The 27398-nt window shown below is 55.9% G+C and overlaps 1 pseudogene; it reads left to right on the top strand.

The window, feature by feature from the left end:
* The first annotated feature begins 882 nt into the window (after positions 1-882).
* Positions 883-27398, top strand: part of LOC115137813 (sodium-dependent serotonin transporter-like) — a 40542-nt pseudogene continuing 14026 nt past the window's right edge.

Genomic DNA, 27398 nt, shown 5'->3' with positions numbered 1-27398 from the left:
GGAGGAAGAGGGACACAGAGAGAGAGAGAGAGAGAGTGGAGGAAGAGGGACACAGAGAGAGAGAGAGAGAGAGAGAGAGTGGAGGAAGAGAGAGAGAGTGGAGAAGAGGGAGAGGAGGAAGAGGAGGAAGAGGGACACAGAGAGAGAGAGTGGAGGAAGAGGGACACAGAGAGGAGAGAGAGAGAGAGAGAGAGAGAGTGGAGGAAGAGGGACACAGAGAGAGTGGAGAAAGAGGACACAGAGAGAGTGGAGGAAGAGGGACACAGAGAGAGTAGAGGAAGAGGGACACACAGAGAGTAGAGGAAGAGGGACACAGAGAGAGTGGAGAAAGAGGGAGAGAGAGAGAGTGGAGGAAGAGGGACACAGAGAGAGTGGAGGAAGAGGGACACAGAGAGAGTAGAGGAAGAGGGACACAGAGAGAGTGGAGGAAGAGGGAGACAGAGAGAGAGAGTGGAGGAAGAGGGACACAGAGAGAGTAGAGGAAGAGGGACAGAGAGAGAGTAGAGGAAGAGGGACACAGAGAGAGTAGAGGAAGAGGGACACAGAGAGAGTAGAGGAAGAGGGACACAGAGAGAGTAGAGGAAGAGGGACACAGAGAGAGTAGAGGAAGAGGGACACAGAGAGAGTAGAGGAAGAGGGACACAGAGAGAGTAGAGGAAGAGGGACACAGAGAGAGTAGAGGAAGAGGGACACAGAGAGAGTAGAGGAAGAGGGACACAGAGAGAGTAGAGGAAGAGGGACACAGAGAGAGTGGAGGAAGAGGGACACAGAGAGAATAGAGGAAGAGGGACACGGAGAGAGTAGAGGAAGAGGGACACGGAGAGAGTAGAGGAAGAGGGACACAGAGAGAGTAGAGGAAGAGGGTGTAAGAAAGTCCACCGGGGTGTAGGGGGAGTGTCTGTACGTGTTCTTCAGAGGGACGGTGGTGAGTACCACCCTGACACAGACCCCCACATAACTACGGAACCACTGCACGGTAGGGCTGCATTCTGGACATTGTGTGTGTGTGTGTGTGTGTATGTGTGCGTGTGCGTGTGCGTGTGCGTGTGCTTCTCAATGGTTCTATGCATATATGTGTTTGTGCCAGACCAAACTTCAACGTGTGTATAGTGTTTGAGTGCTCTACTGGGCAAACAGTCTGTCTTGATGTGTTTACGCACGCTTACCATAGCACGTTTACGCAACGGTAGAGCATCATGTAAGTTGTAGATGGAAAAAGTTCCATTGGGTTTTACCTCGTGTGTTACACTCTTTCTACCTCATCATATTTGCTAGTGTGTTCTGTTTACATCCTGTATTTATTTACTTTATTAGTACTTTAACACTCCTAGAAGAATGAAGCAATTCTCACTAGTAATGTGGACTTGCAGTTGAATTATCTGATTTGAAGCGTGTCTGATTTGAAGCGTGTCTGATTTGAAGCGTGTCTGATTTGAAGTAATGTCGACCAAAGAGCATGCACCATAGACACTAGATACGGTGGTGATAGGGATGGAGATCATGTGTTATGTGTTCTGGTTCCTCGTTGTCTTACACGAAAACAAGAACCTTCCCTCGAGAAACCCCCAATTGTGATTTATTTCTATTTTGTCCCAGAGACGGCTTGAGTTGATTCCTTGTCCGCTACTCATTATTTCTGCTAAACATCATTTGTTTGTCTCTGTAACAGAACAATAATGCTCAGAGCTGAATTGTGTTTGTTAATGTAATGTAAAGTGGTCAGTGGCGGACATAGGAAGCCCCCCCCCCTATATTAAAGTCTTTTAATGTCATGTTTTTAATGTCAAGTGTACAGTACAGTGAAATGCCTCTCTTGCAAGCTTACGCTATGATAACCTTGACAAAAGTGCATTTTCTTCATAGCTCCAAATTGCTCCTATTTTCCAAACTTGTCGGATTCTTGTGGGATCTGATCGCAATGATATTCCAGATATGTTGCTCAACGATTTCATCCTCAGCTGGACTTTCTTTGATTAAGAAGCGGTTGTTTGACGTTACTCAGTGACGAGCTGATGTAAGTGCTACACGGCAACCCAGAGAGGAAAAGATACAGAACTTTAGAGCAAGTTTCATTTCCCTGATGAGTTTGAGCTAATTGTTACCCCCAGTATTTCAGCTGCACTTTACCAGGAAGTACCTCTTTGGGGTGTCACACTTTGCACTCTGTCTTCCAGCTGTTCTTGTCTCATCTTCATTTCTGTATATCCATCGAGACTGCATCCACAGTCCTGGATGTCAGTCCAGGTGCCCTATGCGGCTTGGATAGGAGCATTCTGCGTGACTGATAGGGGTATGGACTGGAATTCCATGGAGAATTGCTGGACAATGACTTTTAATCGGGATAAGGGCATTCCATTTGAATGAACTCTTTCCCATTCAATTCCAATTGAAGCAAACGAGTATAAACGAGGCGATTTGCGCAAAAAAAAAAAAAACGTTTTTTTTCCTTCTTCCTTTTTTTCAGTTGAACTAATTTCTTACTCAAATCATGGGACTTCTTAAGCGGGTTATGTGGTCAACGTTTGTCAATAAAAACAAATGGCCAAATGAAAAATGTGAGTCAATGTATTATAGTGCATATTTAATACATGTTCTTTTTTGATTGATGTTCATGGCCGCTGCCAATTTTTACGACGCACAATTATATAGATATTTTTTCTTCCAGTGTGAAATTCAAACATAGACAACGCGGTAGGATTTAGAGCCTCTCAGGAGAGATGTAGAAAATAGCTCCCTAGTAATGTGAATAAATACATTGTAGGAAAAGGAAGGCCCGTAAATAAAAGGATAGCATGTGGTTTCAGTGACAGTTAACCATCATTACACGGAGCTCTCCTAATGTTCCATTATATAAAGTACACGACTTTATTCAATGACCTTATTGTGAGTCTGTACATTACAGCACTATTATTGGACACTAGTACACTACGTTTTCAGTCTACTGCTAGACTTATAGTCTGTCTAACATCTATGTGTATATGGATTAAATGAAAGGTACATGATAATGACCCATGAAGGGTAGTTACAGTGACAATACATGTATTTAAACAAACAGGCAACACAATGGAACTGACTGGAGAAATTCTCCCGTTGGGTACTTCTGCATATAACTGTGGTAAATATCTACTGTGACCACACTGAAAAGTAGTTCAACATACAAATACATTTAAAAAGTAGTTCAACATACAAATTAAAAAGGGGTTAAAAATTCAAAGTAGTTAAATATTTTATTTTCTGTAAAAAAAAAATTGTAAAAAAAATTCTTAATTTGATTTAACCAGTCATTTGAATTTCGTAAATCATGATATCTTGATTATACTCATACTGTCAAAAGGAAAACGAGGACAAAGTGCTGTACAAGAAGAATATGTGGAACGTACATGTTTTCTTGTAGAAAATATGTGTTACCAGGGTATCAAGTAACAATTTTCAGGAAGTCTGTTGGTTTCTGGATGCATTTCCCCCGATCAACTCGTTCCACCCTGCCTTAACACACCGACTGCACGTTGACTTGATCTATCAAACTATGTACTTCTTCTAACTCTGTTTCTCTTCCTTTCAAATCTTGTTGCTGCCTGTATATCCCCCCCCCCCCCCCCCCTTTCGTCTAATGTATGTGGTGAGGTTCAAGTTTGGTATTTTATCTCCAAATGTATAGAGACCCAAGAAATCAGATGTGATTGTAGCTTCGGGCAGTTACAACAATGTCAAGAAAGAAAATAAACCAACGTGTTCTAGCAGAATCCCCTCAGGCCTTATTTGGCAGGGACTTTCACATTTCACATTTCCCCCAGTGTTTCACACTTTTAACCCCATAGTGACGTATTACCAGTCAGTCTCAGTGACTTCACCCATTTGTCTCCGTCTTTCCCCGTGTGAACTAATCACTCAGGATATTCCAGAGAAGCCCAAAGCAAAAAGACCACAAACCATTAGAGGGGAAAAAATACACAGGTAATTCACAATGGTAAATAACACCGGTGATGTTGTGTTTGTGTTGCAGTCTGGTACCGGTTGTGGCCCCGCTGGCGTTTGTCATAAAAGGTGGTGGTGCCAGGCAAAGAGTCCCACCTGGCCCAGTCACACCTGCTCTCTCTCTCTCTCTCTCTCTCTCTCTATCTCTCTCTATGCTACCCCTCATCCCCTGATGGGCACCTCATCACACCGTGCCAAAAAGTCCACTGTCTCTGCTAACAACCACACCACGCCCCTAACCACCGGCCATCGCCATGGAGATGACGCAGTCAATGGTGATGGACAGAGAGAACGAAGGGGGAGAGAAAGAGAAAGGGGAGGAGTCATCGCAGGAGAACGGCAGACTCATGCTGGCTGACGGAGGGGTGGCAGAGAAGGGGGACCCCAAAGTGAACTCTGGTGGGGGGTCAGGAGGGGTGTCCAACGGGTACCCCACGTCCACAGCACAGAGCCCAAAGGAGGGAGCGGAAGGTGTACCCACAGGGGCCCCCAGGACTCTAGTGGTCCAGCAGACCAGTCTGGACCGGCCCCGGGAGACCTGGAGCAAGAAGATGGACTTTCTGTTGTCTGTGATTGGCTACGCCGTGGACCTGGGAAATGTGTGGCGCTTCCCCTACATCTGCTACCAAAACGGCGGAGGTGAGACCTGTTCATTGGAGCACGCTGTTGCAAAAAGCTCAAATAAGCATTTCTTATTGGACAATTCTAGGTACTCCCTCCTTCTTTCAGGCTGTTTTCTTCCGATTGGTGCCTAATGAACACGACCCAGGTTGAGGGAAAATGTAACACTGGAAAGGAAAGAATCTGTAGCTGGGGAAGGGGAGGTTGAGGAAATGGACAGATACAACAAAACCATCTACAGTATACTGGTAACAATAAACATTAATGCAGATTGAAAATAGTTTTTCACCCAACGTCTTTCCACAAATAATCATATAGCTAGACAAAGAACCATAAAACAGGGATAAATCGGACAGAGCGTCTGGAAAATACAGACCATTCAAACCAACCAAAACGTGGATCAAAGTAACATTTACACCTTGGAAAGAAATAGCGCTGGGTAAATATATGTTAAACCTGATGTCTTCTGTAATGAAGACAACCATAAATAAATGTTCCTCTAATGTCCCCAGATGTTTACAAGGGAACTCTGTTGTCCTCCCTGCTTTTCTACAACTCTCCCCCTCACATCAAATACAGGCCTCCGATTCCATTTTATTGAATTTGCAATAACAAAATCTTTGCAATATCCTGTTTCTCTGTTACGAGGGAAAGAGAGAGAGAGAGAGAGATGGGAGACAGGGGGACACTTGATAGAAGCAACACTATTAATTGTTGTTCTTTGTATTTCTCTCTTTCTCTCCCCCTCTCTCTCTCTCTCCTCTCTCTCTCTCCCCCTCTCTCTCTCTCTCTTTCTCTCTCTCTCTCTCTCTCTCTCTCTCTCTCTCTCTCTCTCTGACGCTCTCTCTGGCTCTCTCTCTGACTCTCTCTCTGACTCTCTCTCTCTCTCTCTCTCTGACTCTCTCCCTCTCGCTCTCTCTGACTCTCTCTCTCTTTCATTGCTTAATAACCTGTCTCTTAGCCCCAGCTACTCAATCAACAGTTATCTTTGCTTTCATGTCAACCACACAGATATACATTCCTAATCAAATAGAGAAAGAGACAGGGCTTGTCTGGACTGGAGCCTATCTCCCTGGTAGTCTCCAGGGTTCTGCATGTCTTTTTTCTCTCTCTGACATGTCCAATTCCTCCCCTCACTCCCCTTGGCCTTTAGGGTCAGGTGCAGGTCGGTGTTGAATGTTCCAGATGTTGTTGTCAGATGAGGTGTGTAGACATCCGACAAAGAGTGCAGCTATGAAACATGTGGAGTTTATATTTTTGACTCATGAATGAAAGGATTTTTACTCAATATACTCCAACACCCTCTTTTTTTCTCTCGCTCTCCCCCTACCCCTTTATCTACCCCCCTCTGTCTATCTCCTCATCCCTCTCTCTCCCCACACTCCCCTTCTCCCCTCTGTCTTTTACCTGTTGTCCCAGGTGCCTTCCTGCTGCCCTACATGTTGATGGCGGTATTCGGCGGCGTGCCTCTGTTCTACATGGAGCTGGCTCTGGGGCAGTTCCACCGCAGCGGCTGCATCTCCATCTGGAAACACATCTGCCCCATCTTCAAGGGTAAGAAGAGAGGAGGGGAGAAGAGAGGAGAGGAGGGGAGGGGTGGATTTGACACATTTTGTTAACACAATGACGCTTGGCAAAACTATTTTTATAAGTGTTATGGAGAAGAGATGAGTTAGGGGAGAAGAGATGAGTCGGGGGACAAGGGATGAGTCGGGGGAGAAGGGATGAGTCGGGGGAGAAGGGATGAGTCGGGGGAGAAGAGATGAGTCAGGGAGAAGGGATGAGTCGGGGGAGAAGGGATGAGTCGGGGGAGAAGGGATGAGTCGGGGAGAAGGGATGAGTCGGGGAGAAGAGATGAGTCAGGGGAGAAGGGATGAGTCGGGGGAGAAGGGATGAGTCTCGGGAGAAGAGGTGAGCCGGGGAGAAGAGATGAGCCGGGGGGAGAAGAGAGGAGCCGGGGAGAAGAGAGGAGTCGGGGAGTTGAGGAGTCTGGGGAGGAGAGGCGTCGGGAGGGGGAGGGGAGAGGAGAGGAGTCGGGAGAGCAGAGGAGTCAGGAGGGGAGAGGAGTTGAGAGGGTAGGAGTCATGAGAGGAGAGGAGTGGAGTGGAGTCGGGGAGGAGAGGAGTGGAGTCGGGGGAGGAGAGGAGTGGAGTCGGGGAGGAGTGGTGTCAGGGAGGAGAGGAGTCGGGGGAGGAGAGGAGTCAAGAGAGAAGTCCGGGAGGAGAGGAGTCGCGGGAGAAGTCGGGGGAGAAGTCGGGGAAGGAGAGGAGTCAGGAGAGAAGACGGGGAGGAGAGGAGTCAAGAGAGAAGTTGGGGGAGGATAGGAGTCGGGGAGGAGAGAAGTCAGGAGAGAAGTCGAGGGAGGAGAGGAGTCAAGAGAGAAGTTGGAGGAGGATAGGAGTCGGGAGGAGAGAAGTCAGAGAGAAGTCGAGGGAGGAGAGGAGTCAAGAGAGAAGTTGGAGGAGGAGAGGAGTCGGGAGGAGAGAAGCCAAGAGAGAAGTCGGGGAGGAAAGGAGTCAAGAGAGAAATCCGGGGAGGAGAGGAGTCAAGAGAGAAGTTGGGGGAGGAGAGGAGTCAAGAGAGAAGTTGGGGGAGGAGCAGAGTCGGGAGGAGAGAAGTCAAGAGAGAAGTTGGGGGTGGAGAGGAGTCGGGGAGGAGAGAAGTCAAGAGAGAAGTCGGGAGGAGAGAAGTCAGGAGAGAAGTCGGGGGAGGAGAGGAGTCAAGAGAGAAGTTGGAGGAGGAGAGGAGTCGGGGAGGAGAGAAGTCAAGAGAGAAGTCGGGGAGGAAAGGAGTCAAGAGAGAAATCGGGGAGGAGATGAGTCAAGAGGAGTCCGGGGAGGAGAGGAGTCAAGAGAGAAGTCCGGGGAGGAGAGGAGTCGGGGAGGAGAGAAGTTGGGGGAGGAGAGGGGTCGAGAGAAGTCCGGGAGGAGAGGAGTCGGGAGGAGAGGAGTCGGGGAGGAGAGGAGTGGAGTCGGGGGAGGAGAGGAGTGGAGTCGGAGAGGAGTGGAGTCGGGGAGGAGAGGAGTCGAGAGAAGTCCGGGAGGAGAGGAGTCCAGGGAGGAGAGGAGTCGGGAGGAGAGGAGTCGGGGAGGAGAGGAGTCGAGTCGGGGGAGGAGAGGAGTGGAGTCGGGGAGGAGAGGAGGAGTCTGGGGAGGAGAGGAGTCTGGGGAGGAGAGGAGTGGAGTCGGGGGAGGAGAGGAGTGGAGTCGGGGGAGGAGAAGAGTGGAGGGAGTCGGGGAGGAGAGGAGGGAGTCGGGGAGGAGTGGAGTCGGGAGGAGTCGGGAGGAGAGGAGTCAAGAGAGAAACCGGGGACGAAAGGAGTCCGGGAGGAGAGGAGTCAAGAGAGAAGTTGGGGGATGAGAGGAGTCGAGAGAAGTCCGGGAGGAGAGGAGTCCGGGAGGAGAGGAGTCAAGAGAGAAGTCCGGGGAGGAGAGGAGTCGGGGAGGAGAGGAGTCGAGAGAAGTCCGGGGAGGAGAGAAGTCGGGAGGAGAGGAGTCGGGGAGGAGAGGAGTGGAGTCGGGGAGGAGAGGAGTGGAGTCGGGAGGAGAGGAGTAGGGGAGTCTGGGAGGAGAGAAGTCAGGAGAGAAGTCGGTGGAGGAGAGGAGTCAGGAGAGAAGTCGGGGGAGGAGAGGAGTCGGGAGGAGAGGAGTCGGGGGAGGAGAGGAGTCGAGAGAAATCCGGGAGGAGAGGAGTCCGGGAGGAACGGAGTCAAGAGAGAAGTTGGGGAGGAGAGGAGTCGGGAGGAGAGAAGTCAAGAGAGAAGTTGGGGGAGGAGAGGAGTCAAGAGAGAAGTTGGAGGAGGAGAGGAGTCGGGAGGAGAGAAGTCAGGAGAGAAGTCGGGGAGGAGAGGAGTCAAGAGAGAAGTTGGAGGAGGAGAGGAGTCGGGAGGAGAGAAGTCAAGAGAGAAGTCGGGGAGGAAAGGAGTCAAGAGAGAAATCGGGGGAGGAGATGAGTCAAGAGGAGTCCGGGAGGAGAGGAGTCAAGAGAGAAATCCGGGAGGAGAGGAGTCGGGGAGGAGAGAAGTTGGGGGAGGAGAGGGGTCGAGAGAAGTCGGGAGGAGAGGAGTCGGGAGGAGAGGAGTCGGGGAGGAGAGGAGTCGAGAGAAATCCGGGGAGGAGAGGAGTCCGGGAGGAACGGAGTCAAGAGAGAAGTTGGGGAGGAGAGGATTCGGGAGGAGAGAAGTCAAGAGAAAAGTTGGGGGAGGAGAGGAGTCAAGAGAGAAGTTGGAGGAGGAGAGGAGTCGGGGAGGAGAGAAGTCAGGAGAGAAGTCGGGGGAGGAGAGGAGTCAAGAGAGAAGTTGGAGGAGGAGAGGAGTCGGGGAGGAGAGAAGTCAAGAGAGAAGTCGGGGAGGAAAGGAGTCAAGAGAGAAATTGGGGGAGGAGATGAGTCAAGAGGAGTCCGGAGAGGAGAGGAGTCGAGAGAAGTCCGGGAGGAGAGAAGTCGTGGAGGAGAGGAGTCGGGGAGGAGGAGTGGAGTCGGGGGAGGCGAGGAGTGGAGTCGGGGGAGGAGAGGAGTGGAGTCGGGGAGGAGAGGAGTAGGGGAGTCTGGGAGGAGAGAAGTCAGGAGAGAAGTCGGTGGAGGAGAGGAGTCAGGAGAGAAGTCGGGGAGGAGAGGAGTCGGGAGGAGAGGAGTCGGGGGAGGAGAGGAGTCGAGAGAAATCCGGGAGGAGAGGAGTCCGGGAGGAACGGAGTCAAGAGAGAAGTTGGGGGAGGAGAGGAGTCGGGAGGAGAGAAGTCAAGAGAGAAGTTGGGGGAGGAGAGGAGTCAAGAGAGAAGTTGGAGGAGGAGAGGAGTCGGGAGGAGAGAAGTCAGGAGAGAAGTTGGGGAGGAGAGGAGTCAAGAGAGAAGTTGGAGGAGGAGAGGAGTCGGGAGGAGAGAAGTCAAGAGAGAAGTCGGGGGAGGAGAGGAGTCGGGGGAGGAGAGGAGTCGGGAGGAGAGGAGTCGGGGGAGGAGAGGAGTCGAGAGAAATCCGGGAGGAGAGGAGTCCGCGGAGGAACGGAGTCAAGAGAGAAGTTGGGGGAGGAGAGGAGTCGGGAGGAGAGAAGTCAAGAGAGAAGTTGGGGGAGGAGAGGAGTCAAGAGAGAAGTTGGAGGAGGAGAGGAGTCGGGAGGAGAGAAGTCAGGAGAGAAGTTGGGGGAGGAGAGGAGTCAGAGAGAAGTTGGAGGAGGAGAGGAGTCGGGAGGAGAGGAGTCAAGAGAGAAGTCGGGGGAGGAAAGGAGTCAAGAGAGAAATCGGGGAGGAGATGAGTCAAGAGGAGTCCGGGAGGAGAGGAGTCAAGAGAGAAGTCCGGGGAGGAGAGGAGTCGGGAGGAGAGAAGTTGGGGAGAGAGGGGTCGAGAGAAGTCCGGGAGGAGAGGAGTCCAGGGAGGAGAGGAGTCGGGGAGGAGAGGAGTTGAGTCGTGGGAGGAGAGGAGTGGAGTCGGGGAGGAGAGGAGTCGAGAGAAGTCCGGGAGGAGAGGAGTCCAGGGAGGAGAGGAGTCGGGGAGGAGAGGAGTTGAGTCGTGGGAGGAGAGGAGTGGAGTCGGGAGGAGAGGAGTCTGGGGAGGAGAGGAGTCTGGGGAGGAGAGGAGAGGAGTCGGGGGAGTAGAGGAGTAGAGTCGGGGAGGAGAGGAGTGGAGTCGGGGGAGGGGAGGAGGAGACCGGAGAGGAGTGGAGTCGGGGGTGAGGAGAAGAGTGGAGTCGGGGAGGAGAGGAGTCGAGAGAAGTCCGGGAGGAGAGGAGTCCAGGGAGGAGAGGAGTCGGGGAGGAGAGGAGTTGAGTCGGGGGAGGAGAGGAGTGGAGTCGGGGATGAGAGGAGTCTGGGGAGGAGAGGAGTCTGGGGAGGAGAGGAGAGGAGTCGGGGAGTAGAGGAGTAGAGTCGGGGAGGAGAGGAGTGGAGTCGGGGGAGGGGAGGAGTGGAGACCGGAGAGGAGTGGAGTCGGGGTGAGGAGAAGAGTGGAGTGGTCGGGGAGGAGAGGAGGGAGTCGGGGAGGAGTGGAGTCGGGAGGAGTCCGGGAGGAAAGGAGTCAAGAGAGAAACTGGGACGAAAGGAGTCCGGGAGGAGAGGAGTCAAGAGAGAAGTTGGGGGATGAGAGGAGTCGAGAGAAGTCCGGGAGGAGGGGAGTCCGGGAGGAGAGGAGTCAAGAGAGAAGTCCGGGAGGAGAGGAGTCGGGAGGAGAGGAGTCGAGAGAAATCCGGGGAGGAGAGGAGTCCGGGAGGAACGGAGTCAAGAGAGAAGTTGGGGGAGGAGAGGAGTCGGGAGGAGAGAAGTCAAGAGAGAAGTTGGGGGAGGAGAGGAGTCAAGAGAGAAGTTGGAGGAGGAGAGGAGTCGGGAGGAGAGAAGTCAGGAGAGAAGTCGGGGGAGGAGAGGAGTCAAGAGAGAAGTTGGAGGAGGAGAGGAGTCGGGGAGGAGAGAAGTCAAGAGAGAAGTCGGGGAGGAAAGGAGTCAAGAGAGAAATCGGGGGAGGAGATGAGTCAAGAGGAGTCCGGGGAGGAGAGGAGTCAAGAGAGAAGTCCGGGGGAGGAGAGGAGTCGGGAGGAGAGAAGTTGGGGGAGGAGAGGGGTCGAGAGAAGTCCGGGAGGAGAGGAGTCGGGAGGAGAGGACTCGGGGAGGAGAGGAGTGGAGTCGGGGTGGGGAGGAGTGGAGTCGGGGGGAGGAGAGGAGTCGAGAGAAGTCCGGGGAGGAGAGGAGTCCAGGGAGGAGAGGAGTCGGGAGGAGAGGAGTCGGGGGAGGAGAGGAGTCGAGTCGGGGGAGGAGAGGAGTGGAGTCGGGAGAGAGGAGTCTGGGGAGGAGAGGAGTCTGGGGAGGAGAGGAGAGGAGTGGAGACCGGAGAGGAGTGGAGTCGGGGTGAGGAGAAGAGTGGAGTGGAGTCGGGAGGAGAGGAGGGAGTCGGGGAGGAGTGGAGTCGGGAGGAGTCCGGGAGGAAAGGAGTCAAGAGAGAAACTGGGACGAAAGGTGTCCGGGAGGAGAGGAGTCAAGAGAGAAGTCCGGGGAGGAGAGGAGTCGCGGAGGAGAGGAGTCGAGAGAAGTCCGGGGAGGAGTCCGGGGAGGAAAGGAGTCAAGAGAGAAGTTGCGGGAGGAGAGGAGTCGAGAGAAGTCCGGGAGGAGAGAAGTCGGGAGGAGAGGAGTAAAGGGGAGGAGAGGAGGGAGTCGGGGGGAGGAGAGGAGTGGAGTCGGGAGAGGGGTTGAGTCGGGTAGGAGAGGAGTGGAGTCAGGTAGGAGAGGAGTGGAGTCGGGAGGAGAGGCATCGGGAGGGGGAGGGGAGTGGAGAGGCGTCAGGAGGGGGAGAGGAGTCAGGAGGGGAGAGGAGAGGAGTCAGGAGGGGAGAGGGGTCGAGAGGGGAGGAGTCAGGAGAGGAGAGGAGTCGGGGGAGGAGAAGAGTGGAGTCGGGAGAGGAGTTGAGTCGGGTAGGAGAGGAGTGGAGTCAGGTAGGAGAGGAGTGGAGTCTGGGAGGAGAGGGATCGGGAGGGGGAGGGGAGTGGAGAGGCGTCAGGAAGGGAGAGGAGTTGAGAGGGAGGAGTCAGGAGAGGAGTGGAGTCGGGGGAGGAGAGGAGTCAGGAGGGGAGAAGAGTCGAGGAGAGGGTAGGAGTCAGGAGAGGAGTGGAGTCGGGAGAGGAGGAGTCGGAGGAGGCGAGGAGTGGAGTCGGGGAGGAGACGAGTGGAGTCGGGAGGAGAGGAGTCTGGAGAGGATTGAAGAGAGGAGTCAGGAGGGGAGAGGAGTCAGAGGGGAGGAGTCAGAAGAGGAGTGGAGTCGGGGGAGGAGAGGAGTGGAGTCAGGGGAGGAGGATTCGGGGAGGAGTGGAGTCGGGTAGGAGAGGAGTGGAGTCAGAGAGGAGTGGAGTCGGGGGAGGAGTGGAGTCAAGTCGGGAGGAGAGGAGTGGAGTCAGGGGAGGAGAGGAGTCGGGGGAGGAGAGGAGTGGAGTCGGGGGAGAGGAGTCAGGGAGGGGAGGAGAGGAGTGGAGTCTGGAGAGGAGTTGAGTGGAGTCGGGAGGAGTTGAGTCGGGGGAGTGGACTCGGGCGGAGTGGAGTCGGGGGAGGAGAGGAGTCAGGGGAGGAGAGGAGTCCGGGAGGAGAGGAGTCAAGAGAGGAGAGGAGTCGGGGGAGGAGAGGAGACAAGAGAGAAGTTGGGGGAGGGGAGGAGTCAAGAGAGTAGTTGGGGGAGGAGAGGAGTCGGGGGAGGAGAGGTGTCAGGGGAGGAGAGGAGTCAAGAGAGAAATCGGGGAGGAGATGAGTCAAGAGGAGTCCGGGAGGAGAGGAGTCAAGAGAGAAGTCCGGGAGGAGAGGAGTCGGGGAGGAGAGAAGTTGGGGGAGGAGAGGGGTCGAGAGAAGTCCGGGAGGAGAGGAGTCGGGAGGAGAGGACTCGGGGGAGGAGAGGAGTGGAGTCGGGGGTGGGGAGGAGTGGAGTCGGGGAGGAGAGGAGTCGAGAGAAGTCCGGGAGGAGAGAGGAGTCCAGGGAGGAGAGGAGTCGGGGAGGAGAGGAGTCGGGGGAGGAGAGGAGTCGAGTCGGGGGAGGAGAGGAGTGGAGTCGGGGAGGAGAGGAGTCTGGGGAGGAGAGGAGTCTGGGGAGGAGAGGAGAGGAGTCGGGGGAGTAGAGGAGTATAGTCGGGGAGGAGAGGAGTGGAGTCGGGGGAGGAGAGGAGGAGACCGGGAGAGGAGTGGAGTCGGGGTGAGGAGAAGAGTGGAGTGGAGTCGGGAGGAGAGGAGGGAGTCGGGGGAGGAGTGGAGTCGGGAGGAGTCCGGGAGGAAAGGAGTCAAGAGAGAAATCCGGGGACGAAAGGTGTCCGGGGAGGAGAGGAGTCAAGAGAGAAGTCCGGGGAGGAGAGGAGTCGCGGAGGAGAGGAGTCGAGAGAAGTCCGGGAGGAGTCCGGGAGGAAAGGAGTCAAGAGAGAAGTTGCGGGAGGAGAGGAGTCGAGAGAAGTCCGGGAGGAGAGAAGTCGTGGAGGAGAGGAGTCGGGGGAGGAGAGGAGGAGTCGGGGAGGAGAGGGAGAGGAGTCGGGAGAGGGGTTGAGTCGGGTAGGAGAGGAGGAGTCAGGTAGGAGAGGAGTGGAGTCGGGGAGGAGAGGCATCGGGAGGGGGAGGGGAGGAGAGGCGTCAGGAGGGGAGAGGAGTCAGGAGGGGAGAGGAGAGGAGTCAGGAGGGGAGAGGGGTCGAGAGGGGAGGAGTCAGGAGAGGAGAGGAGTCGGGGAGGAGAAGAGTGGAGTCGGGAGAGGAGTTGAGTCGGGTAGGAGAGGAGTGGAGTCAGGTAGGAGAGGAGGAGTCTGGGAGGAGAGGGATCGGGGGGGGAGGGGGAGTGGAGAGGCGTCAGGAAGGGAGAGGAGTTGAGAGGGGAGGAGTCAGGAGAGGAGTGGAGTCGGGGAGGAGAGGAGTCAGGAGGGGAGAAGAGTCGAGAGGGTAGGAGTCAGGGAGAGGAGGAGTCGGGAGAGGAGTGGAGTCGGAGGAGGCGAGGAGTGGAGTCGGGGAGGAGACGAGTGGAGTCGGGGAGGAGAGGAGTCTGGAGAGGATTGAAGAGAGGAGTCAGGAGGGGAGAGGAGTCAAGAGGGAGGAGTCAGAAGAGGAGTGGAGTCGGGGGGAGAGAGGAGGAGTCAGGGGAGGAGGATTCGGGAGGAGTGGAGTCGGGTAGGAGAGGAGTGGAGTCAGAGAGGAGTGGAGTCGGGGAGGAGGAGTCAAGTCGGGAGGAGAGGAGGAGTCAGGGGAGGAGAGGAGTCGGGGGAGGAGAGGAGGGAGTCGGGGGAGAGGAGTCAGGGGGGGAGGAGAGGAGTGGAGTCTGGAGAGGAGTTGAGTGGAGTCGGGAGGAGTTGAGTCGGGAGGAGTGGACTCGGGCGGAGTGGAGTCGGGGGAGGAGAGGAGTCAGGGGAGGAGAGGAGTCCGGGAGGAGAGGAGTCAAGAGAGGAGAGGAGTCGGGGGAGGAGAGGAGACAAGAGAGAAGTTGGGGGAGGGAGGAGTCAAGAGAGTAGTTGGGGGAGGAGAGGAGTCGGGGAGGAGAGGTGTCAGGGGAGGAGAGGAGTCGAGAGAAGTCCGGGAGGACAGGAGTCCGGGGAGGAGAGGAGTCAAGAGAGGAGAGGAGTCAAGAGAGAAGTTGGGGGAGGAGAGGAGTCGGGGGAGGAGAGGAGTGGAATTGGGGGAGGAGAGGAGTGGAGTCGGGGGAGGAGGAGTCGAGAGAAGTCCGGGGAGGAGAGGAGTCCGGGGAGGAGAGGAGTCAAGAGAGAAGTACGGTGAGGAGAGAAGTTGGGGGAGGAGAGGAGTCGAGAGAAGTCCGGGGAGGAGAGAAGTCCGGAGAGGAAAGGAGTCAAGAGAGAAGTCGGGGAGGAGAGGAGTCGAGAGAAGTACTGGGAGGAGAGGAGTCGGGGAGGAGAGGAGGGGAGTCGGTGGAGGTGAGAAGTCGGGAGGAGTCGGGGGAGGAGAGGAGGGAGTCGGGGGAGGAGAGGAGGAGTCGGGGGAGGAGAGGAGTGGAGTCAGGGGAGGAGTGGAGTCGGGGGAGGTGTAGAGTCGGGGAGGAGTGGAGTCGGGGAGGAGAGGAGTAGGGGGAGGAGAGGAGTGGAGTCCGGAGAGGAGTGGAGTCGGGGGAGGCGAAGAGTGGAGGGAGTTGGGGGAGAGGAGTGGAGTCGGGAGGATTGGTGTCAGGGAGGAGAGGAGTCGGGGGGAGGAGAGGAGTCAAGAGAGAAGTCCGGGGAGGAGAGGAGTCGCGGGAGAAGTCGGGAAGAAGTCGGGGAAGGAGAGGAGTCAGAGAGAAGACGGGGAGGAGAGGAGTCAAGAGAGAAGTTGGGGGAGGAGAGGAGTCGGGAGGAGAGAAGTCAGGAGAGAAGTCGGTGGAGGAGAGGAGTCAGGAGAGAAGTTGGGGGAGGAGAGGAGTCAAGAGAGAAGTTGGGGGAGGAGAGGAGTCGGGAGGAGAGAAGTCAAGAGAGAAGTCGGGGAGGAGAGGAGTCGAGAGAAGTCCGGGAGGAGAGGAGTCCGGGAGGAGAGGAGTCAAGAGAGAAGTACGGTGAGGAGAGAAGTTGGGGGAGGAGAGGAGTCGAGAGAAGTCCGGGAGGAGAGAAGTCCGGAGAGGAAAGGAGTCAAGAGAGAAGTCGGGGGAGGAGAGGAGTCGAGAGAAGTACGGGGAGGAGAGAAGTCAGGGAGGAGAGGAGTCGGGGGAGGAGAGGAGGGGAGTCGGGGGAGGAAAGAAGTCGGGGAGGAGTCGGGGGAGGAGAGGAGTGGAGTCGGGGGAGGAGAAGAGTGGAGTGGAGTTGGGGGAGAGGAGTGGAGTCGGGGAGGAGTGGTGTCAGGGAGGAGAGGAGTCCGGGAGGAGAGGAGTCGCGGGAGAAGTCGGGGAGAAGTCGGGGAAGGAGAGGAGTCAGGAGAGAAGACGGGGAGGAGAGGAGTCAAGAGAGAAGTTGGGGGAGGAGAGGAGTCGGGAGGAGAGAAGTCAGGAGAGAAGTCGGTGGAGGAGAGGAGTCAGGAGAGAAGTTGGGGGAGGAGAGGAGTCAAGAGAGAAGTTGGGGGAGGAGAGGAGTCGGGAGGAGAGAAGTCAAGAGAGAAGTTGGGGGTGGAGAGGAGTCGGGGAGGAGAGAAGTCAAGAGAGAAGTCGGGAGGAGAGAAGTCAGGAGAGAAGTCGGGAGGAGAGGAGTCAAGAGAGAAGTTGGAGGAGGAGAGGAGTCGGGAGGAGAGAAGTCAAGAGAGAAGTCGGGGGAGGGAAGGAGTCAAGAGAGAAATCGGGGTAGGAGATGAGTCAAGAGAAGTCCGGGAGGAGAGGAGTCAAGAGAGAAGTTGGGGGAGGAGAGGAGTCAAGAGAGAAGTTGGGGGAGGAGAGGAGTCGGGGAGGAGAGAAGTCAAGAGAGAAGTCGGGAGGAGAGAAGTCAGGAGAGAAGTCGGGGAGGAGAGGAGTCAAGAGAGAAGTTGGAGGAGGAGAGGAGTCGGGGGAGGAGAGAAGTCAAGAGAGAAGTTGGGGGTGGAGAGGAGTCAGGGAGGAGAGAAGTCAAGAGAGAAGTCGGGGAGGAGAGAAGTCAGGAGAGAAGTCGGAGGAGGAGAGGAATCAAGAGAGAAGTTGGAGGAGGAGAGGAGTCGGGAGGAGAGAAGTCAAGAGAGAAGTCGGGGAGGTGTAGAGTCGGGGGAGGAGTGGAGTCGGGGAGGAGAGGAGTAGGGGGAGGAGAGGAGTGGAGTCCGGAGAGGAGTGGAGTCGGGGGAGGAGAAGAATGGAGGAGTTGGGGGGAGAGGAGTGGAGTCGGGAGGATTGGTGTCAGGGAGGAGAGGAGTCGGGGAGGCGAGGAGTCAAGAGAGAAGTCCGGGAGGAGAGGAGTCATGGGAGAAGTCGGGAAGAAGTCGGGAAGGAGAGGAGTCAGGAGAGAAGACGGGGAGGAGAGGAGTCAAGAGAGAAGTTGGGGGAGGAGAGGAGTCGGGAGGAGAGAAGTCAGGAGAGAAGTCGGTGGAGGAGAGGAGTCAGGAGAGAAGTTGGGGGAGGAGAGGAGTCAAGAGAGAAGTTGGGGGAGGAGAGGAGTCGGGGACGAGAGAAGTCAAGAGAGAAGTCGGGAGGAGAGGAGTCGAGAGAAGTCCGGGAGGAGAGGAGTCCGGGAGGAGAGGAGTCAAGAGAGAAGTACGGTGAGGAGAGAAGTTGGGGGAGGAGAGGAGTCGAGAGAAGTCCGGGAGGAGAGAAGTCTGGAGAGGAAAGGAGTCAAGAGAGAAGTCGGGGGAGGAGAGGAGTCGAGAGAAGTACGGGGAGGAGAGAAGTCAGGGAGGAGAGGAGTCGGGGGAGGAGAGGAGGGGAGTCGGGGGAGGAGAGAAGTCGGGGAGGAGTCGGGGAGGAGGAGAGGAGGAGTCGGGGGAGGAGAAGAGTGGGTGGAGTTGGGGGAGAGGAGTGGAGTGGGGGGAGGAGTGGTGTCAGGGAGGAGAGGAGTCCGGGGAGGAGAGGAGTCGCGGGAGAAGTCGGGGAGAAGTCGGGGAAGGAGAGGAGTCAGGAGAGAAGACGGGGGAGGAGAGGAGTCAAGAGAGAAGTTGGGGGAGGAGAGGAGTCGGGGAGGAGAGAAGTCAGGAGAGAAGTCGGTGGAGGAGAGGAGTCAGGAGAGAAGTTGGGGGAGGAGAGGAGTCAAGAGAGAAGTTGGGGGAGGAGAGGAGTCGGGGAGGAGAGAAGTCAAGAGAGAAGTTGGGGGTGGAGAGGAGTCGGGGAGGAGAGAAGTCAAGAGAGAAGTCGGGGAGGAGAGAAGTCAGGAGAGAAGTCGGGGAGGAGAGGAGTCAAGAGAGAAGTTGGAGGAGGAGAGGAGTCGGGAGGAGAGAAGTCAAGAGAGAAGTCGGGGAGGAAAGGAGTCAAGAGAGAAATCGGGGTAGGAGATGAGTCAAGAGAAGTCCGGGAGGAGAGGAGTCAAGAGAGAAGTTGGGGGAGGAGAGGAGTCAAGAGAGAAGTTGGGGAGGAGAGGAGTCGGGGGAGGAGAGAAGTCAAGAGAGAAGTCGGGGGAGGAGAGAAGTCAGGAGAGAAGTCGGGGGAGGAGAGGAGTCAAGAGAGAAGTTGGAGGAGGAGAGGAGTCGGGAGGAGAGAAGTCAAGAGAGAAGTTGGGGGTGGAGAGGAGTCAGGGAGGAGAGAAGTCAAGAGAGAAGTCGGGGAGGAGAGAAGTCAGGAGAGAAGTCGGAGGAGGAGAGGAATCAAGAGAGAAGTTGGAGGAGGAGAGGAGTCGGGGAGGAGAGAAGTCAAGAGAGAAGTCGGGGAGGAGAGGAGTCGGGGAGGAGAGAAGTTGGGGGAGGAGAGGGGTCGAGAGAAATCCGGGAGCAGAGGAGTCGGGAGGAGAGGAGTCGGGGAGGAGAGGAGTGGAGTCGGGGGAGGAGAGGAGTCGAGAGAAGTCCGGGAGGAGAGGAGTCCAGGGAGGAGAGGAGTCGGGGAGGAGAGGAGTCGGGGGAGGAGAGGAGTCAAGAGAGAAGTTGGGGGAGGAGAGGAGTCGGGGAGGAGAGAAGTCAAGAGAGAAGTTGGGGGTGGAGAGGAGTCGGGGAGGAGAGAAGTCAAGAGAGAAGTCGGGAGGAGAGAAGTCAGGAGAGAAGTCGGGGGAGGAGAGGAATCAAGAGAGAAGTTGGAGGAGGAGAGGAGTCGGGAGGAGAGAAGTCAAGAGAGAAGTCGGGGAGGAAAGGAGTCAAGAGAGAAATCGGGAGGAGATGAGTCAAGAGGAGTCCGGGAGGAGAGGAGTCAAGAGAGAAGTCCGGGAGGAGAGGAGTCGGGAGGAGAGAAGTTGGGGGAGGAGAGGGGGTCGAGAGAAGTCCGGGAGGAGAGGAGTCGGGAGGAGAGGAGTCGGGGAGGAGAGGAGTGGAGTCGGGGAGGAGAGGAGAGGAGTCGAGAGAAGTCCGGGGAGGAGAGGAGTTGGGGGAGGAGAGGCGTCGAGTCGGGGGAGGAGAGGAGGAGTCGGGGAGGAGAGGAGGAGTCGGGGAGGAGAGGAGTCTGGGGAGGAGAGGAGTCTGGGAGGAGAGGGAGAGTCGGGGGAGGAGAGGAGAGGAGTCGGGGAGGAGAGGAGTGGAGTCGGGGGAGGAGAGGAGTGGAGACCGGAGAGGAGTGGAGTCGGGGAGGAGAAGAGGAGAGGAGTCGGGAGGAGAGGAGGGAGTCGGGGAGAAGTGGAGTCGGGGGGGAGGAGTCTGGGGAGGAGAGGAGTCAAGAGAGAAATCCGGGGACGAAAGGAGTCCGGGGAGGAGAGGAGTCAAGAGAGAAGTTGGGGAATGAGAGGAGTCGAGAGAAGTCCGGGGAGGAGAGGAGTCCGGGGAGGAGAGGAGTCAAGAGAGAAGTCCGGGGAGGAGAGGAGTCGGGGAGGAGAGGAGTCGAGAGAAGTCCGGGGAGGAGAGGAGTCCGGGGAGGAAAGGAGTCAAGAGAGAAGTTGCGGGAGGAGAGGAGTCGAGAGAAGTCCGGGAGGAGAGAAGTCGTGGAGGAGTGGAGTCGGGGAGGAGAGGAGGAGTCGGGAGGAGAGGAGTAGGGGAGTCTGGGAGGAGAGAAGTCAGAGAGAAGTCGGTGGAGGAGAGGAGTCAGGAGAGAAGTCGGGGGAGGAGAGGAGTCAAGAGAGAAGTTGGGGGAGGAGAGGAGTCGGGAGGAGAGAAGTCAAGAAAGAAGGCGGGGAGGAGAGGAGTCGGGAGGAGAGGAGTGGAGTCGGGGAGGAGAAGAGTGGAGTGGAGTTGGGGGGAGAGGAGTGGAGTCGGGAGGAGTGGTGTCAGGGAGGAGAGGAGTCCGGGAGGAGAGGAGTCGTGGAGAAGTCGGGGGAGAAGTCGGGGAAGGAGAGGAGTCAGGAGAGAAGAGGGGGAGGAGAGGAGTCAAGAGAGAAGTTGGGGGGAGGAGAGGAGTCGGGAGGAGAGAAGTCAGGAGAGAAGTCTGGGGAGGAGAGGAGTCAGGAGAGAAGTTGGGGGAGGATAGGAGTCAAGAGAGAAGTTGGGGGAGGAGAGGAGTCGGGAGGAGAGAAGTCAAGAGAGAAGTTGGGGGTGGAGAGGAGTCGGGAGGAGAGAAGTCAAGAGAGAAGTCGGGAGGAGAGAAGTCAGGAGAGAAGTCGGGGAGGAGAGGAGTCAAGAGAGAAGTTGGAGGAGGAGAGGAGTCGGGAGGAGAGAAGTCAAGAGAGAAGTCGGGGAGGAAAGGAGTCAAGAGAGAAATCGGGGTAGGAGATGAGTCAAGAGAAGTCCGGGGGAGGAGAGGAGTCAAGAGAGAAGTTGGGGGAGGAGAGGAGTCAAGAGAGAAGTTGGGGGAGGAGAGGAGTCGGGGGAGGAGAGAAGTCAAGAGAGAAGTCGGGGAGGAGAGAAGTCAGAGAGAAGTCGGGGAGGAGAGGAGTCAAGAGAGAAGTTGGAGGAGGAGAGGAGTCGGGAGGAGAGAAGTCAAGAGAGAAGTTGGGGGTGGAGAGGAGTCAGGGAGGAGAGAAGTCAAGAGAGAAGTCGGGAGGAGAGAAGTCAGGGAGAGAAGTCGGAGGAGGAGAGGAATCAAGAGAGAAGTTGGAGGAGGAGAGGAGTCGGGAGGAGAGAAGTCAAGAGAGAAGTCGGGGGGAGGAGAGGAGTCGGGGAGGAGAGAAGTTGGGGGAGGAGAGGGGTCGAGAGAAGTCCGGGAGCAGAGGAGTCGGGAGGAGAGGAGTCGGGGAGGAGAGGAGGAGTTGGGGGAGGAGAGGAGTCGAGAGAAGTTGGGAGGAGAGGAGTCCAGGGGAGGAGAGGAGTCGGGGAGGAGAGGAGTCGGGGGAGGAGAGGAGTCGAGAGAGAAGTTGGAGGAGGAGAGGAGTCGGGAGGAGAGAAGTCGGGATGAGAGAAGTCAAGAGAGGAGTTGGGGGAGGAGAGGAGTCGGGAGGAGAGAAGTCAAGAGAGAAGTTGGGGGTGGAGAGGAGTCGGGGGAGGAGAGAAGTCAAGAGAGAAGTGGGGGAGGAGAGAAGTCAGGAGAGAAGTCGGGGAGGAGAGGAGTCAAGAGAGAAGTTGGAGGAGGAGAGGAGTCGGGGAGGAGAGAAGTCAAGAGAGAAGTCGGGGAGGAAAGGAGTCAAGAGAGAAATTGGGGGTAGGAGATGAGTCAAGAGAAGTCCGGGAGGAGAGGAGTCAAGAGAGAAGTTGGGGGAGGAGAGGAGTCAAGAGAGAAGTTGGGGGAGGAGAGGAGTCGGGGAGGAGAGAAGTCAAGAGAGAAGTCGGGGAGGAGAGAAGTCAGAGAGAAGTCGGGGAGGAGAGGAGTCAAGAGAGAAGTTGGAGGAGGAGAGGAGTCGGGAGGAGAGAAGTCAAGAGAGAAGTTGGGGGTGGAGAGGAGTCAGGGAGGAGAGAAGTCAAGAGAGAAGTTGGGGGAGGAGAGAAGTCAGGAGAGAAGTCGGAGGAGGAGAGGAATCAAGAGAGAAGTTGGAGGAGGAGAGGAGTCGGGAGGAGAGAAGTCAAGAGAGAAGTCGGGGAGGAGAGGAGTCGGGGGAGGAGAGAAGTTGGGGGAGGAGAGGGGTCGAGAGAAGTCCGGGAGCAGAGGAGTCGGGAGGAGAGGAGTCGGGGAGGAGAGGAGTGGAGTCGGGGGGAGGAGAGGAGTCGAGAGAAGTCCGGGGAGGAGAGGAGTCCAGGAGGAGAGGAGTCGGGGAGGAGAGGAGTCGGGGGAGGAGAGGAGTCGAGAGAGAAGTTGGAGGAGGAGAGGAGTCGGGGGAGGAGAGAAGTCGGGGATGAGAGAAGTCAAGAGAGAAGTTGGGGGAGGAGAGGAGTCGGGAGGAGAGAAGTCAAGAGAGAAGTTGGGGGTGGAGAGGAGTCGGGGAGGAGAGAAGTCAAGAGAGAAGTCGGGAGGAGAGAAGTCAGGAGAGAAGTCGGGGAGGAGAGGAATCAGAGAGAAGTTGGAGGAGGAGAGGAGTCGGGGAGGAGAGAAGTCAAGAGAGAAGTCGGGGGAGGAAAGGAGTCAAGAGAGAAATCGGGGTAGGAGATGAGTCAAGAGGAGTCCGGGAGGAGAGGAGTCAAGAGAGAAGTCCGGGGAGGAGAGGAGTCGGGAGGAGAGAAGTTGGGGGAGGAGAGGGGTCGAGAGAAGTCCGGGGAGGAGAGGAGTCGGGAGGAGAGGAGTCGGGGGGAGGAGAGGAGTGGAGTCGGGGGAGGAGAGGAGAGGAGTCGAGAGAAGTCCGGGAGGAGAGGAGTTGGGGGAGGAGAGGAGTCGAGTCGGGGGAGGAGAGGTGGAGTCAGGGGAGGAGAGGAGTCGGGAGTCGGGAGGAGAGGAGTCTGGGGAGGAGAGGAGTCTGGGGAGGAGAGGAGTAGAGTCGGGGGGAGGAGAGGAGAGGAGTCGGGGAGGAGAGGAGGAGTCGGGGGAGGAGAGGAGTGGAGACCGGAGAGGAGTGGAGTCGGGGTGAGGAGAAGAGTGGAGTGGAGTCGGGGAGGAGAGGAGGGAGTCGGGGAGGAGTGGAGTCGGGGAGGAGTCTGGGGAGGAGAGGAGTCAAGAGAGAAATCCGGGGACGAAAGGAGTCCGGGAGGAGAGGAGTCAAGAGAGAAGTTGGGGAATGAGAGGAGTCGAGAGAAGTCCGGGGAGGAGAGGAGTCCGGGGAGGAGAGGAGTCAAGAGAGAAGTCCGGGGAGGAGAGGAGTCGGGGGAGGAGAGGAGTGGAGAGAAGTCCGGGAGGAGAGGAGTCCGGGAGGAAAGGAGTCAAGAGAGAAGTGCGGGAGGAGAGGAGTCGAGAGAAGTCCGGGAGGAGAGAAGTCGTGGAGGAGTGGAGTCGGGGGAGGAGAGGAGTGGAGTCGGGAGGAGAGGAGTAGGGGAGTCTGGGAGGAGAGAAGTCAGGAGAGAAGTCGGTGGAGGAGAGGAGTCAGGAGAGAAGTCGGGGGAGGAGAGGAGTCAAGAGAGAAGTTGGGGGAGGAGAGGAGTCGGGAGGAGAGAAGTCAAGAAAGAAGTTGGGGAGGAGAGGAGTCGCGGAGGAGAGGAGTCGGGAGGAGAGGAGTCGGGGGGGAGGAGAGGAGTCGAGAGAAACCGGGAGGGGAGTAGAGAAGTCGGGGGAGGAGAGGAGTCGGGGAGGAGAGGAGTCGGGGGAGGAGAGGAGTGGAGTCGGGGAGGAGAGGAGTCGAGAGAAGTCTGGGGAGGAGAGGAGTCGGGAGAGAGAGGAGTCGGGGGAGGAGAGGAGTCGAGAGAGAAGTTGGAGGAGGAGAGGAGTCGGGAGGAGAGAAGTCGGGGATGAGAGAAGTCAAGAGAGAAGTTGGGGGAGGAGAGGAGTCAAGAGAGAAGTTGGGGGAGGAGAGGAGTCGGGAGGAGAGAAGTCAAGAGAGAAGTTGGGGGTGGAGAGGAGTCGGGAGGAGAGAAGTCAAGAGAGAAGTCGGGAGGAGAGAAGTCAGGAGAGAAGTCGGGGGAGGAGAGGAGTCAAGAGAGAAGTTGGAGGAGGAGAGGAGTCGGGGAGGAGAGAAGTCAAGAGAGAAGTCGGGGGAGGAAAGGAGTCAAGAGAGAAATCGGGGGAGGAGATGAGTCAAGAGGAGTCCGGGGAGGAGAGGAGTCAAGAGAGAAGTCCGGGAGGGAGAGAGGAGTCGGGAGGAGAGAAGTTGGGGGAGGAGAGGGGTCGAGAGAAGTCCGGGAGGAGAGGAGTCGGGAGGAGAGGAGTCGGGGGAGGAGAGGAGTGGAGTCGGGAGGAGAGGAGTCGAGAGAAGTCCGGGGAGGAGAGGAGTCCAGGGAGGAGAGGAGTCGGGGAGGAGAGGAGTCGGGGAGGAGAGAAGAGTCGAGTCGGGGAGGAGAGGAGTGGAGTCGGGGGAGGAGAGGAGTGGAGTCGGGGAGGAGAGGAGTCTGGGGAGGAGAGGAGTCTGGGGAGGAGAGGAGTAGAGTCGGGGAGGAGAGGAGTGGAGTCGGGGGAGGAGAGGAGTGGAGTCGGGGGTGAGGAGAAGAGTGGAGTGGAGTCGGGAGGAGTCTGGGGAGGAGAGGAGTCAAGAGAAATCCGGGGACGAAAGGAGTCCGGGAGGAGAGGAGTCAAGAGAGAAGTTGGGGGATGAGAGGAGTCGAGAGAAGTCCGGGGGAGGAGAGGAGTCCGGGGAGGAGAGGAGTCAAGAGAGAAGTTGGGGGAGGAGAGGAGTCGGATGAGGAGAGGAGGCGGGGAGGAGAGAAGTCAAGAGAGAAGTTGGGGGAGGAGAGAAGTAGGGGGAGGAGAGAAGTCAGGGAGGAGAGAAGTCAAGAGAGAAGTTGGGGGAGGAGAGAAGTAGGGGGAGGAGAGAAGTCGGGGGAGGAGAGAAGTCGGGGGAGGAGAGGAGTCAGGAGAGGAATGGAGTGGCATATCCAGAGAGACAGATAATATGAACTCTCCGACCCCTTCAGCACGTTCCTCATGAAAGTCTCTGCATCCCCTTGTTGTGATGATGTCCAGCTCTCTGTAATGGAAATTGTCACATTTCCCACAGAAATGCCAGCATGCTAAGAAACGTGATGTTATGTAAATCTCTGTTGTTTCCAAATGTCATCTCCGACTTGAGTTGAACTTGAGTTAGCTTGAAATAGACAGAGCAAGTGAACATCGACCAGCGCCACAACACAGAACACACCTTCATCTCAATCTTTCTTCTCATCTGGTCGGAGTCTGGTCATAGTGGTAGTGTAATCAGTCCAATGCCGGGGTCCACCACTTGCCTCGTCGCTCTCTCTACCCTACTCTCTGCCTCCTCTTATTCATACCTGTGTTAATCCTAACGTAAAAACAAACTCTCCTCTCTCCGTCACAAACTCTCTCCTCTCTCCGTCACAAACTCTCTCCTCTCCATCACAAACTCTGTCCTCTCCATCACAAACTCTCTCCTCTCTCCATCACAAACTCTCTCCTCTCCGTCACAAACTCTCTCCTCTCCGTCAAACTCTCTCCTCTCCATCACAAACTCTCTCCTCTCCGTCACAAACTCTCTCCTCTCTCCGTCACAAACTCTCTCCTCTCCATCACAAACGTTCTCCTCTCCATCACAAACTCTGTCCTCTCCATCACAAACTCTCTCCTCTCTCCATCACAAACTCTCCTCTCTCCGTCACAAACTCTCTCCTCTCCATCACAAACTCTCTCCTCTCCGTCACAAACTCTCTCCTCTCCATCACAAACGCTCTCCTCTCCATCACAAACTTTCTCCTCTCATCACAAACTCTCTCCTCTCCATCACAAACTTTCTCCTCTCCATCACAAATTTTCTCCTCTCCATCACAAACTCTCTCCTCTCCATCACAAACTTTCTCCTCTCCATCACAAACTCTCTCCTCTCCATCCGCCAGTTATTATCTTCACCATCTAGATGGTGATTATAGGACATTATAAACGGGCTGTACAGGTTCATGACAAGTCTGACGATGCATTATAATAACTGCATTGTAATGCATTATACCTGTACAGTCGTTAATTCTCTCTCTCTCTCTCTCTCTCTCTCTCTCTCTCTCTCTCTCTCTCTCTCTCTCTCTCTCTCTCTCTCTCTCTCTCTCTCCCTCCCTCCCTCCCTCCCTCCCTGTAGGTGTGGGCTTCGCCATCTGCATCATAGCGCTGTACATTGCGTTCTACTACAACACCATCATGGCGTGGGCCCTGTACTACCTGCTGGCGTCGTTCCGGCCCACCCTGCCCTGGACCACGTGCTCCAACCCCTGGAACACGGTCAACTGTCTCCGCTACCTGTCCACCGACAGCAATGTCACCTGGACCAACACATCCACCTCGCCCGCCGAGGAGTTCTATACGTAAGTCAAGACCATGTAAGTGCAAAAGGCAGGGCGGAGGGACGAGCACAGAGATGCCAGCGACAGCGAAGGAGAGAGGGGTAGACGGCATGATGGGCTCGATAGAGAAGAGGGAGTCGAGATGGGCAGAGTGACTGGATGGGTGGATGAAAGGCAGGTAGGGAAGTTGGACAAGTGGAGGGAGATAAGGACGTGGCGCCAAACCGCACTTCTTAACACCTGCCCGCTTAACCCGGAAGCCAGCTGCACCAATGTGTCGGAGGAAACACCGTTCAACTGATGACTGAGGTCAGCCTGCAGGCGCCAGGCCCGCCACAAGGAGTCGCTAGAGCGCGATGAGCGAATAACCCGGACGCCGCTGGGCCAATTGTGCGCCGCCCTATGGGACTCCCGACTTAATCTCTACTTTTAACAGAGCTGATACAGCACAGTTGAAATCAGTCATTGACAGAGACATGGTGGCCTAGCAGGAAGAATGGAGGCTGGTGGGAGGAGCTATAGGAGGATGGGCTCATTGGAATGGAACAGAGTCAAATGTGGTTTCCATATGTTTAATGTGTTTGATACCGTTCCATTCCAGCCATTACAGTGAGCCCGTCCTCCTATAGCTCCTGTCCAACATGTAAGTTGAAATAATTGTATGTCAAAACCCCTCTGTGTGTGTGTGTGTGTGTGACTTGTTCCACAGCCTTTTTGAGAGAGGCCGAGAGTTCTTTTAGCCAAGTTAACTTATACCCTTCTTCAGTTGTTTTATTTAGTTAATTTAACCTTTATTTAAACAAGGCACGTCAGTTGGATCAGCATCACGCATCTACAATATGTTTGTTCAGTTTGTAGCCTTGTCGTTTTCATTTGATCCATCTCTTGCCTACTCCCTTCTCCATCTCTTGCCTTCTCCATCTCTTGCCTACTCCCTTCTCCATCTCTTGCCTTCTCCATCTCTTGCCTACTCCCTTCTCCATCTCTTGCCTACTCCCTTCTCCATCTCTTGCCTACTCCCTTCTCCATCTCTTGCCTTCTCCATCTCTTGCCTACTCCCTTCTCCATCTCTTGCCTACTCCATCTCTTGCCTACTCCCTTCTCCATCTCTTGCCTACTCCATCTCTTGCCTACTCCCTTCTCCGTCTCTTGCCTACTCCATCTCTTGCCTACTCCCTTCTCCATCTCTTGCCTACTCCATCTCTTGCGTACTCCCTTCTCCATCTCTTGCCTACTCCATCTCTTGCCTACTCCCTTCTCCATCTCTTGCGTACTCCCTTCTCCATCTCTTGCCTACTCCATCTCTTGCCTACTCCCTTCTCCATCTCTTGCCTACTCCATCTCTTGCCTACTCCATCTCTTGCCTACTCCATCTCTTGCCTACTCCCTTCACGTCCTTCCTTTATGACCCTGGAAATCAAATAAAAACTTGCACAGTGTGTTTATTTAGCGTACCGAAGCTAAATACGCTTTCAGAATGCCATCAAATGATGCTCATACTGTACGTACCTGCTACGAGCAGCCTGCCAACCTCAGATGAACGAGTGCTTTTCCTTTTCTCTCTTGATCATTTCCATGTAAATGGCTCCTTTCTCTGTTATTCTGTCTCATCCCCCTCTTCTCAACCTTCTTTCCCTCATCTCCCCATCTCTCCATCTCCCCTCTCCCCATCTCCTCTCCCCCTCTCCCCATCCCCCTCTCCCCATCTCCCTCTCCCCTCTCCCCATCTCCCCTCTCCCCATCTCCACCTCTCCCCCTCTCCCTCTCCCCATCTCCCCCTCTCCC

This window comes from Oncorhynchus nerka, linkage group LG11 (assembly GCF_034236695.1).
Source record: "Oncorhynchus nerka isolate Pitt River linkage group LG11, Oner_Uvic_2.0, whole genome shotgun sequence".
NCBI lineage: Eukaryota > Metazoa > Chordata > Actinopteri > Salmoniformes > Salmonidae > Oncorhynchus > Oncorhynchus nerka.
The sequence above is the reverse complement of the archived record's forward strand: the minus strand, read 5'-3'. Positions and strand labels throughout refer to the sequence as shown.